This window comes from Peromyscus maniculatus, chromosome 20 (genome assembly GCF_049852395.1).
Source record: "Peromyscus maniculatus bairdii isolate BWxNUB_F1_BW_parent chromosome 20, HU_Pman_BW_mat_3.1, whole genome shotgun sequence".
NCBI classification, from domain to species: Eukaryota; Metazoa; Chordata; class Mammalia; order Rodentia; family Cricetidae; genus Peromyscus; species Peromyscus maniculatus.
The window spans coordinates 33,561,464-33,572,788 of record NC_134871.1 but is presented as its reverse complement, the minus strand read 5'-3'; the positions used below and the strand labels follow the sequence as shown (position 1 = coordinate 33,572,788).

The 11,325-nt window shown below is 43.2% G+C and overlaps 1 pseudogene; it reads right to left on the bottom strand.

Moving 5' to 3' along the window:
* Positions 1-1,334: 1,334 nt before the first annotated feature.
* Positions 1,335-1,740, bottom strand: LOC143269667 (large ribosomal subunit protein eL32 pseudogene; annotated as a pseudogene).
* Positions 1,741-11,325: the final 9,585 nt, after the last annotated feature.

Sequence of the window (11,325 nt, the reverse complement as noted above, 5' to 3'; positions counted from 1 at the left end):
AGTACCTGAAAGCCGCAACAGTAGAGACCCCAAACCCTTCTTTTCAAAAGTATATTTAATCATTTTAGACTTTCATATCACAGTTCATGAACTCATCTTTAATTATTGTTACCCACATGCACACATATTTAAAAATGAATATAGTCTGCTAAGTGTATTTTGTGTTGCTTGTATGTGCATATGCTTAGTGCTGACCACTTGGGATTGGATAACTATCAGGAGTTTGTCCCTGTAGAAGAATGATTCTCCTCTCAGCAGACATTAATTACCTATAGTTTTCCATGTATAGTTAGGGTCAAGTGAGACTTTTTCTATCCACACTGCAATGCCAACTTATGTTGTCAGTATGTAGGTCTTGTTTAGGTGACTCTAATTTTGAGATTTCATGAGTACAGTTTCTCTATTATATCTTGAAGATATAACCTCACATCAGACTTCCTGATCCTCTGGATCTTACAATCTTTCCATTCCATCTTCTACAATGGTCCTCAAGCATTTGGTTTGGGGCTAATTTTAAAGATGCATCAACCATGGGTGGGTATCCCATGGACAATTATCTCTGCATTTTGACCAGATTTCTCTAATTGTCCCTGTCTTAGTCACTATTCTATTTCTGTGAAGAGACACCACGATCAAGGTAAGACTTATACAGGAGAGCATTTAAGTGGGGCTTGCCTACAGTTTCATGGCAGGAAGCATAGTGACTTGCAGGCAGGCATGATACTAGAGAAATAGCTGAGAGAGTTTTACATCAGAATCCAGGGGCAGCAGGCAAAGAAAGAACCGGACACTACGCCTGGTGTAGGCTTTTGAAACTTCAAAGCTCATATCCAGCTACACACCTCTTCCAAAATGATACACCGACCCAACATGGCCACAGTCTTAATCTTTCCCAGTTGATCTACTGGATAATAAGCATCTGAATCTAAGAGCCCCTGAGGGATGTGCTCATTCAAAACACCACAGCCTGTGCTGAGGAACGAAGCTTTTTTGAGGAGGGAGGAGAGCTACAATTAATTGTGAGTAGATGAAGCCTTCCGGGTACTCTTCTTTCCTTCCTTCCTTCCTTCCTTCCTTCCTTCCTTCCTTCCTTCCTTCCTTCCTTCCTTCTTCCTTCCTCCCTCCCTCCCTCTCTCCCTCCCTCCCTCCCTCTCCCTTCTCTCTCTTTTCTTTCTTTCTTTCTTTCTTTCTTTCTTTCTTTCTTTCTTTCTTTCTTTCTTTCTTTCTTTCTTTTTGCAGTTTATGTGGTTTGATTTAAACACACACACACACAAACCACACACACACACACACACACACACACACACACACACACACACACACACATAAGCCATCTACTCATTTTCTTCGCTGGGTAGCCTGGCGTTGGGATTGGTGACTCTGATGGCCAGCCGTGCTGGTCTTTCAATGATGGCTTTTTGGTCCTTGGAGGAAACGTTGTGAGCAATCTCAGCACAGTAAGCTTGGTTGCACATCAGCAGCACTTCCAGCTCCTTGACATTGTGGACCAGAAACTTCTGGAAGCTGCTAGGCAGCATGTGCTTGGTTTTCTTGTTGCTCTGTAATCAATGTTAGGCATTAGAATCTGGCCTTGAATCTTCTCCGCGCGCTGTTGTCGATACCTCTGGGTTTCTGCCAGTTTCGCTTAATTTTGACATATCGGCCTGACTGGTGCTGGATGAACTTCTTGGTCCTCTTTTTAACAATCTTGGGCTTCACCAGAGGCGGGAGGGCAGCCATGATGCCTCTAAACAGATGGCAGCCACCTCACAGGCAGGGCTGAGGAAGAAGGAAGGGCGGTAGCATGCTCAAGGGATGGTGGGACCGGTACACTTTCAAATGCTCTCTGGTGCTGATCCACAGTCTTTTGGATGGAGGATTGCAACAGTAGTTCTGTGCTTAGAGCTTAGTTCCTAGAGAGAAGAGTTTGTGCCTGTGCTTACATGTCCAGAGTATTGCATTTAAAACTGACTCAGACCTGTTAAAATGAAGGAAACACAGTGAAGAGAAACATTGGTTTGGTCCTGGAGTTTGTATGAATTGTATAAATTGTACTTGAATCAGAAGGTTCAAGGACTGAGAAGAGTGGCGTTCAATTGCACTTTCTAGAGGAAGAAATCCAACTTCAAGGTGATAAGAAATTATTTTTAATATTCCTGTGGTAGGCCAACCCGGACCCCATTCCTGGGCACCAGCCACTCCGGGAAGACCTGCCCAACTTGGCCACAGGCTCTGGCCACCGGGTCCCCTTTTAGCCCCACCGGGAGGGATTCCCTTTTCCAAGCGCCCCCCCCTCCCCCAGCAGCCCCTGCAATCTCCGCGCCCTGCCCCCACGCCCATCTGCCCGAGACCCCAGCCACTTCCTGAGACTTAGAGACTGGCCCCCAGCTCCCATCCTGCCCCCGACTTCCCTTCTGGACCAGAGAGTTGGACAAGAGAACTCCCTTTTGGACAAGAGAGAGAGACTTCCTGAATCTGTCAGCTCTTTCTGAAACAAGTACACTGATAAGACCAAGAAGGAACCACAAGGAGATGGGCAGATGTCAAGGCAGAAGTACATACAACAAAATGAAGAGCAATACAGCATCACCAGAACCTAGCCCCTCTCCAACATCTAGACCTGAACACCAAAAATTGGAAGAAGCAGAAGAAAGTAGCCTTATGAGTAACTTCATGAAGAAGGTAGAGGCTTGTGTAGAGGAAAAGACAAGAAATTTGGAAGAACGCTGTAAAAAACTAGAGGAAAGGGCAAACAAATTAGAAGAAAACAATAAAGCCCTCCAAGAAAACAATAAAGTCCTGGAAGAAAACAATAAAGTCCTGCAAGAAAACAATAAAGCACTGAAAGAAAATCATGAAAAAGTAATGAAACAAACAAAGGAAACAGTCCAAGAACTTAAAAGGGAAATTGAAAAAATAAAGAAGACACAAACAGAGGGAATGATGGAAATAGAAAACCTGAGTAAAAGATTGGGAACTTCAGATGCAAGTATAACCAACAGAATGCAAGAGATGGAAGAGAGGATTTCTGGCATTGAAGATACAGTAGAAGAAATAGTTTCATCATTCGAAGGAAACACTAAAGCCAACAAAGTCATGAACCAAAATGTCCAAGAAATTTGGGACACCATGAAAAGACCAAACCTACGAATTATAGGGATAGAAGAAGGTGAAGAATACCAACTCAAAGGCACAGAAAATATATTCAACAAAATTATAGAAGAAAACTTTCCCAACTTAAAGAAGGAAATGCCTATGAAGATACAAGAAGCCTATAGAACACCAAACAGACTAGACCCCCCAAAAAAGTCCCCTTGACACACAATAATTAAACAACTAAATGTACAGAATAAAGAAAGAATATTAAGAGCAGCCAAGGAAAAAGGCCAAGTGACCTATAAAGGTAAACCCATCAGAATAACACCCGATTTCTCAATGGAGACTTTGCAAGCCAGAAGGACCTGGACAGATGTAATGCAGACACTAAGAGACCATGGATGTCAGCCCAGACTAATATACCCAGCAAAACTTTCAATCATCATCGATGGAAGGAACAAGACATTCGAAGAAAAAGCCAAATTTAAACAATACCTATCCACAAACCCAGCCCTACAGAAAGCACTAGAAGGAAAATTCCAACCGAGGGAAGTCAGATACACACTCGAAAACACAGGCAATAGATAAAGCCACAACAGTAAACCCCAAAGAAGAGAAGTACACACACACTACCACCAAAAATAACAGGGATGAAGAATCACTGGTCATTAAAATCCCTTAATATCAACGGACTTAATTCACCTATAAAAAGACATAGACTTACAGAATGGATACGAAAGCAGGACCCATCTTTCTGCTGCATACAAGAAACACATCTCAAATTCAAAGACAGACACTACTTAAGAGTAAAAGGCTGGGAAAAGACTTTCCAATCAAATGGTCTTAAGAAACAAGCAGTGGTAGCCATCCTGATATCCAACAAAATAGACTTCAAACTAAAATCAATCAAAAGAGATCAAGAAGGACATTACATCCTCATCACAGGAAAGATCCACCAAGATGAAGTTTCAATTCTGAACATTTATGCCCCAAACACAAGGGCACCCACATATGTAAAAGAAACATTACTAAAGCTTAAACCACATATAAAACCCCACACATTAATAGTGGGAGATCTCAACACCCCACTTTCACCACTGGACAGATCTCCCAAATCGAAACTTAACAAAGAAATAAAGGACTTAACTGATTTCATGACCCAATTGGACCTAATAGATATCTACAGAACATTCCATCCTAACAAGAAAGAATATACCTTCTTCTCAGCACCCCATGGAACTTTCTCTAAAATCGACCACATACTTGGCCACAAAGCAAATCTCAACAGATACAAAACAATTAGAATAACCTCCTGTGTTCTATCAGACCACCATGGTTTAAAGTTAGATTTCAACAACAACAAAAACTACAAAAAACCTACAATCTCATGGAAACTGAATAATGCTCAACTGAATCACCAATGGGTTAAGGAAGAAATAAAGAAAGAAATTAAAGACTTCCTAGAGATCAATGAAAATGAAGACACCACATACCCAAACTTATGGGACACTATGAAAGCAGTGTTAAGAGGGAAATTCATAGCACTAAATGTCCACATAAAGAAGTTGGAGAAATCCCACACTAGTGACTTAACAGCACATCTGAAAGCTCTAGAACAAGAAGAAGCAAAGTCTCCCAGGAAGAATAGACGCCAGGAAATTATCAAAGTGAGAGGTGAAATTAATAAAATAGAAACTAAGAGAATAATACAAAAAATTAATGAAACAAAGAGTTGGTTCTTTGAGAAAATCAGCAAGATAGACAAGCCCTTATCCAAACTAACCAAAAGACAGAGAGAGAGAATCCAAATTAACAAAATCAGAAATGAAAAGGGGGACATAACAACAGACATTGAGGAAATCCAGAGAATTATAAGGTCATATTTCAAAAAACTCTACTCCACAAAACTGGAAAACCTAAAAGAAATGGACAATTTTCTGGATAGGTACCACATACCTAAGTTAAATCAAGACCAGATAAACTATTTAAATACCCCTAAGGAAAGAGAAACAGTCATCAAAAGTCTCCCAACCAAAAAAAGCCCAGGACCAGATGGTTTCAGCGCAGAATTCTACCAGATCTTCAAAGAAGAGTTAATACCAATACTCTCTAAATTGTTCCACATAATAGAAACAGAAGGAACATTACCAAACTCCTTCTATGAGGCTACAATTACCCTGATTCCTAAACCTAACAAGGATGCAACAAAGAAAGAGAACTACAGACCGATTTCCCTCATGAACATTGATGCAAAAATACTCAATAAAATACTGGCAAACAGACTCCAAGAACACATCAGAACAATTATCCACCATGATCAAGTAGGCTTCATCCCAGGGATGCAAGGGTGGTTCAACATACGAAAGTCCATCAATGTAATACACCATATAAACAAACTCAAAGAAAAAAACCACATGATCATCTCACTAGATGCAGAAAAGGCATTTGACAAAATCCAACACCCCTTCATGATAAAAAGTCTTGGAGCGATCAGGAATACAGGGAACATACCTAAACATAATAAAGGCAATATATAGCAAACCAACAGCCAACATCAAATTAAATGGAGAGAAACTCAAAGCAATTCCACTAAAATCAGGAACAAGGCAAGGCTGTCCACTCTCCCCATACTTATTCAATATAGTACTTGAAGTTCTAGCCAGAGCAATAAGACAACATAAGGAGATTAAGGGGATTCAAATTGGAAAGGAAGAAGTCAAGCTTTCCCTATTTGCAGATGACATGATAGTATACTTGAGTGACCCCAAAGATTCCACCCGGGAATTGATAAAGCTTATAAACACCTTCAGCAACATAGCAGGATACAAGATCAACTCAAAAAAATCAGTAGCCCTCCTATATACAATGGACAAAGAAGCTGAGAAGGCAATTAGAGATACATCACCCTTTACAATAGCCAAAAATGACATAAAATACCTTGGGGTAACACTAACCAAGCAAGTGAAGGACCTATATGACAAGAACTTTAAGTCCCTGAAAAAAGAAATTGAAGAAGATGTCAGAAAATGGAAAGATCTCCCATGCTCATGGATAGGCATGGTTAACATAGTAAAAACGGCAATCTTACCAAAAGCAATTTACAGATTCAATGCAATCCCCATCAAAATACCAACACAATTCTTCACAGACCTGGAAAGAATAATACTCAACTTCATAAACAACTTCTGGAGGCATCACAATCCCTGACTTCAAGCTCTACTATAGAGCTACAGTAATAAAAACAGCTTGGTATTGGCATAAAAACCGACATGTGGACCAATGGAATCAAATTGAAGACCCTGACATTAACCCACACACCTATGGACATATAATTTTTGACAAAGAAGCCAAAAGTGTACAATGGAAAAAAGAAAGCATCTTCAACTAATGGTGCTGGCAGAACTGGATATCAACGTGTAGAAGGCTGCAAATAGATCCATATCTGTCAGCGTGCACAAAACTTAAGTCCAAGTGGATCAAAGACCTCAACATAAATCCAGCTACTCTGAACCTGCTAGAAGAGAAAGTAGGAAATAGTCTTGAACGCATTGGCATAGGAGATCACTTCCTAAATATAACACCAGTAGCACAGACACTGAGAGAAACAATCAATCAATGGGATCTCTTGAAACTGAGAAGCTTTTGTAGAGCAAAGGATATGGTCAACAAGGCAAAGCGACAGCCTACAGAATGGGAAAAGATCTTCACCAACCCCACATGTGACAGAGGACTGATATCCAGAATATATAAGGAACTCAAGAAATTAGACATCAAAACGACCAACAGTCCAATTGAGAAATGGGCTTTAGAATTAAACAGAGAATTCTCAACAGAGGAAACCCAAATGGCTGAAAGACATTTAAGGAATTGCTCAACATCCCTAATCATCAGGGAAATGCAAATCAAAACAACTCTGAGATACCACCTTACGCCTGTCAGAGTGGCTAAGATCAAAAACACTGAAGACACTTTATGCTGGAGAGATGTGGAACTAGGGGAACTCTCCTCCACTGCTGGTGGGAATACAAGCTTGTACAACCACTTTGGAAATCAATATGGCGCTTTCTTAGAAAATTGGGAATCAATCTCCCCCAAGATCCAGCTATACCACTCCTGGGCATATACCCAAGAAATGCTCAATCATATCACAAGAGCACTTGCTCATCTATGTTCATATCAGCATTGTTTGTAATAGCCAAAACCTGGAAACAACCTAGATGCCCTTCAACTGAAGAATGGATAAATTGTGGCACATATACACAATGGAATACTACTCAGCAGAGAAAAACAATGACATCATGAGGTTTGCAGGCAAATGGATGGATCTAGAAAAAATCATCCTGAGTGAGGTAACACAGACTCAGAAAGACAAATATGGTATGTACTCACTCATAGGAAGATGCTAGATGTGGAACAAGGATGACTGGACTGCTACTAACATCACCAGTCAGGCTACCTGGAAAACGGGACTCCAAAAAAGACATGGAGAAATGGACGAGATCTACATGAACAACCTGGTCATCAGTGGGAAAAATGAAGGGCGATGGTCGAGGGAAAGAGAGTGGGAGATCCTAGCTGGATCAAGAAAAGAGAGGGAGAACAAGGAACAGGAGACCATGGTAAATGAAGACCACATGAGAAGGGGAGGAAGCAGAGAGCTAGGGAGGCCCACGGAAATCCACAATGATACCCCCGCAAAAGACTGCTGGCAATGGTCGAGAGACAGCAGGAACTGACCTACTCTGGTGATGGGATGGCCAGACACCCTGATAGTTATGCCATAAACCCCATCCAAGGACTGAGGAATCTGGATGCAGACATCCACGGCTGGGCCCCTGGTGGAGCACTGGGAGTCTAATTAGTGAGAAAGAAGAGGGTTTATACGAGTGAGAATTGTTGAAGCCAAGGTTGGATAAAGCACAGGGACAAATAACCAAATGAATGGAAGCACAGGATCTATGAACCAAAGGCTGAGGGGCCCCCAACTGGATCAGGCCCCCTGAATGGGTGAGACAGTCATTTGGCTTGATCTGTTTGGGAGGCAGCTGTGCGTTGGTGCTGGGTCCTGGGCTCGTTGCATGAGTTGGCTGTTTGAATCCTGGGACTTATGCAGGGACACTTGGCTCGGTCTGGGAGGGGGGGACTGGACCTGCCTGGACTGAGTCTACCAGGTCGATCCCGGTCCTCGGGGGAGACCTTGATCTGGAGTAGGTGGGAATGGGGGGTCGGCTGGGGGGAGGGGGAGGGAGGCGAGAGGGGGAGAACAGGGGAATCTATGGCTATTATGTTGAACTGAATGGTGTTGTAAAATAAAAAAATAAAAAAAAATATTCCTGTGGTAGTAGGGTCTCAGTAAGGTGAAAGTGCCTAGGATTTCCAGGGTCACCCTCCTGAGACCCAGAAGAGAGAGGAGGAAGAGCCTAAGGGTCACAGGGGTCAGAGGGAGGAGGCAGGGTGACCAGTGCCAGAGACCATAGTGCCCAGGAGAACAGGACAGGGAGGGACCTAAGGTGGCGGGACAAGGCCCACAGTCTGCTCACCCCTAGGAAGTGGGAACAGTGGCTGGCAGGCACCATCTGGCTGACCTAAGGGAGCCAAGAGCACTGCGCCTGCACAACTCAGCTTTGGGTACAAGGGACTTCTTAGGACCATGGGCCAAGGGATTCCAGTCCTGCTTCTGCTGGATCCAAAAAGTCCTTTTCTGCCTAGCTGGAGATTTCAACTCCTCTTGAGCAAGGAAATGCTGCTTCAACTTGCCTCCCTAGCCACACACACACCCCTCCCCCAGTTCTCTCTTCTTAGGATGGCAACACCCAGCATGTCAGTCTATGGCTTTTCCTCCATTCTGACACACGTGGTGACTCATGGGTGCTGCAAAACTCTCCACTTCTCCCTGCTTCCCCCATCCAACCTTTGCGGGTGGAGGGAGCATTAACATTGCCCGCTTAGCCCTCATCCTCCATAATGGCACCCAGCCCCTTCCTGTCTCTAGGCCTGCAAGCCATAGGAACCAGCCATTGCTTCTTCTTATCTGAAAACCCCAGCATGCTTCCACCTACAGTCCCTCCTTGACAGACTAGATCAATGCAAGTGCCGAAGTCTCAGCCCCTGTAACATGTCAAGTCGGTCTCTATCCACTCCTGATCTTGCTGAGCTGTAATCATTTCTTACAGCACCTCCACACCTGTCTCACTCTGGAGTTACTCTTTTTTTTTTTTTTTTTTTTTTAAATAGTGATTCTATTTTCACAGAGTTACAAACTGCTTCTCTAGTTTCCTCTGCCAAAGAGTGTAGCTAGAGTTTTCCTGCCTTGCCCACAGTCAGGACAAATCTTTGTCACCCGCCAGTCCCACAGCCGCTCAGACCCAACCAAGTAAACACAGAGACTTATATTGCTTACAAACTGTATGGCCGTGGCAGGCTTCTTGCTAACTGTTCTTTTATCTTAAATTAACCATTTCCATAAATCTATACCTTGCCACGTGGCTGGTGGCTTACCGGCGTCTTCACATGCTGCTGGTCATGGCGGCGGCTGCAGTGTCTCTCCACCTCAGCCTTCTCCTTCCCAGCATTCTCCTCTCTCCTTGTCCCACCTACTTCCTGCCTGGCCACTAGCCAACCAGTGTTTTATTTATTGACCAATCAGAGCAATTTGACATATAAACCGTCCCACAGCAAAAGAGCCTTCAGCCACACCTTTTTCAGTTACCCTTCTCACTCTGGGAGCCACACCTGAAGACAGATTCAAAGTTCCCCTTCCCTGAACAATGCCTCTTCCGCAGCAGGCTTCCTCCACCCAACTGCAAAGCAGCTTTCAACCAAAGGGACAATAAAATAAAATAAAATAAAATAAAATAAAATAAAATAAAATAAAAAGAATAAACTGAGCAAACTGGCTTCCAGCTGCAACTTCCCTTTACAGGAAAACTCTTACCAAATGCCTACACGGTCTGCAGGGATCTGGGTGTCACTATTTTGCCTCTCTCAATGGTTAAATGTACTCGTGTGATTTCAGTGTGTGGTCATTTTATGTATATGATGGCACTATTTGTCATCTGTGCTCATAAATGTTATTTGTCCTCTTGTGAGATTTCTTTTTTTTCTTTTTTTTGTATCAAAAGTAGTTAGTCCACTAAGGCCCAGTATTCCATAACCAACCCCATTTTCCCTCACCTAAAGTTAAAATATTTTAATCTTCCTCACGATGGTGGATTGAAAGAAAATGGCCCCCAGAGGGAGTGGCACTGTTAGGAAGTGTGGCCTTATTGAAGTAGGTGTGGCTTTGTTGGAGGAGATGTGTCACTGTGGAGGGTGGGCTTTGAGACCTCTTATGCTCAAGCTTCACCCAGTGTCACAGTTTACTTCCTGTTGCCTGCAGATCAAGATGCAGATCTTTCAGCTCCTTCTCCAGCACCATGTCTGCCTGAATACCGCCATGTCCTACCATGAAGATAATGGACTAAACCTCTGAAACTGCAAGCTACCCCCAACGAAATGTTTTCCTTTATAAGAGTTGCTGTGGTTGCGGTATCTCTTCACAGCAATAGAAACCCTAACTAAGACACACATCTTGTAAAACTTTTATCCACTAGTTTGGCATATGAACTGTGGACCAATAGCTGAGGAGCCCCCATGGTACTGGACTAGGCCCTCTGGATAAGTGAGACAGTTGTTTAGCTTGAACTGTTTAGGGGGCCCCCAGGCTGTGGGATTGGGACCTGTCCCTAGTGCATGAGCTGGCTTTTTGGAGCCTAGGGCCTATGCTGGGACACTTTGCTCAGTCTTGGTGCAGGGAGGAGGGCCTTCGACCTGCCTTAACTGAATGTACCAAGCTCTGCTGACTCCCCATGGGAGACCTTTCTTGGAGGAGGTGGGGATGGGAGGTAGACTGGGGGGAAGGCTGGGGGTGGGAGGAGGGAGGACAGGGTAATCTGTGGTTGGTATATAAAATGAATAGAAAATCTCTGAATAAAAAAATTTTTTTTCCTGAATTTTCAAAGTCCCCCACCTGATGAAACTTATCTTTATACAAGAGCCCTGTTGCATTTATGAACTTGGTGGCCTAGAGCAGCTGATTCCTTCTCCATTCCTGTTTCTAGGATTCCTTTTAAACTAGCTTATTCTGAAAGACTAGGAGGTCAGACCACAGCCAAGAGCACAGGGTGGGGGTGGGTGGAAGACATAGTCCCTACTTACATTAGAATAACAGTTAAGCCCTGCCCATGAGTT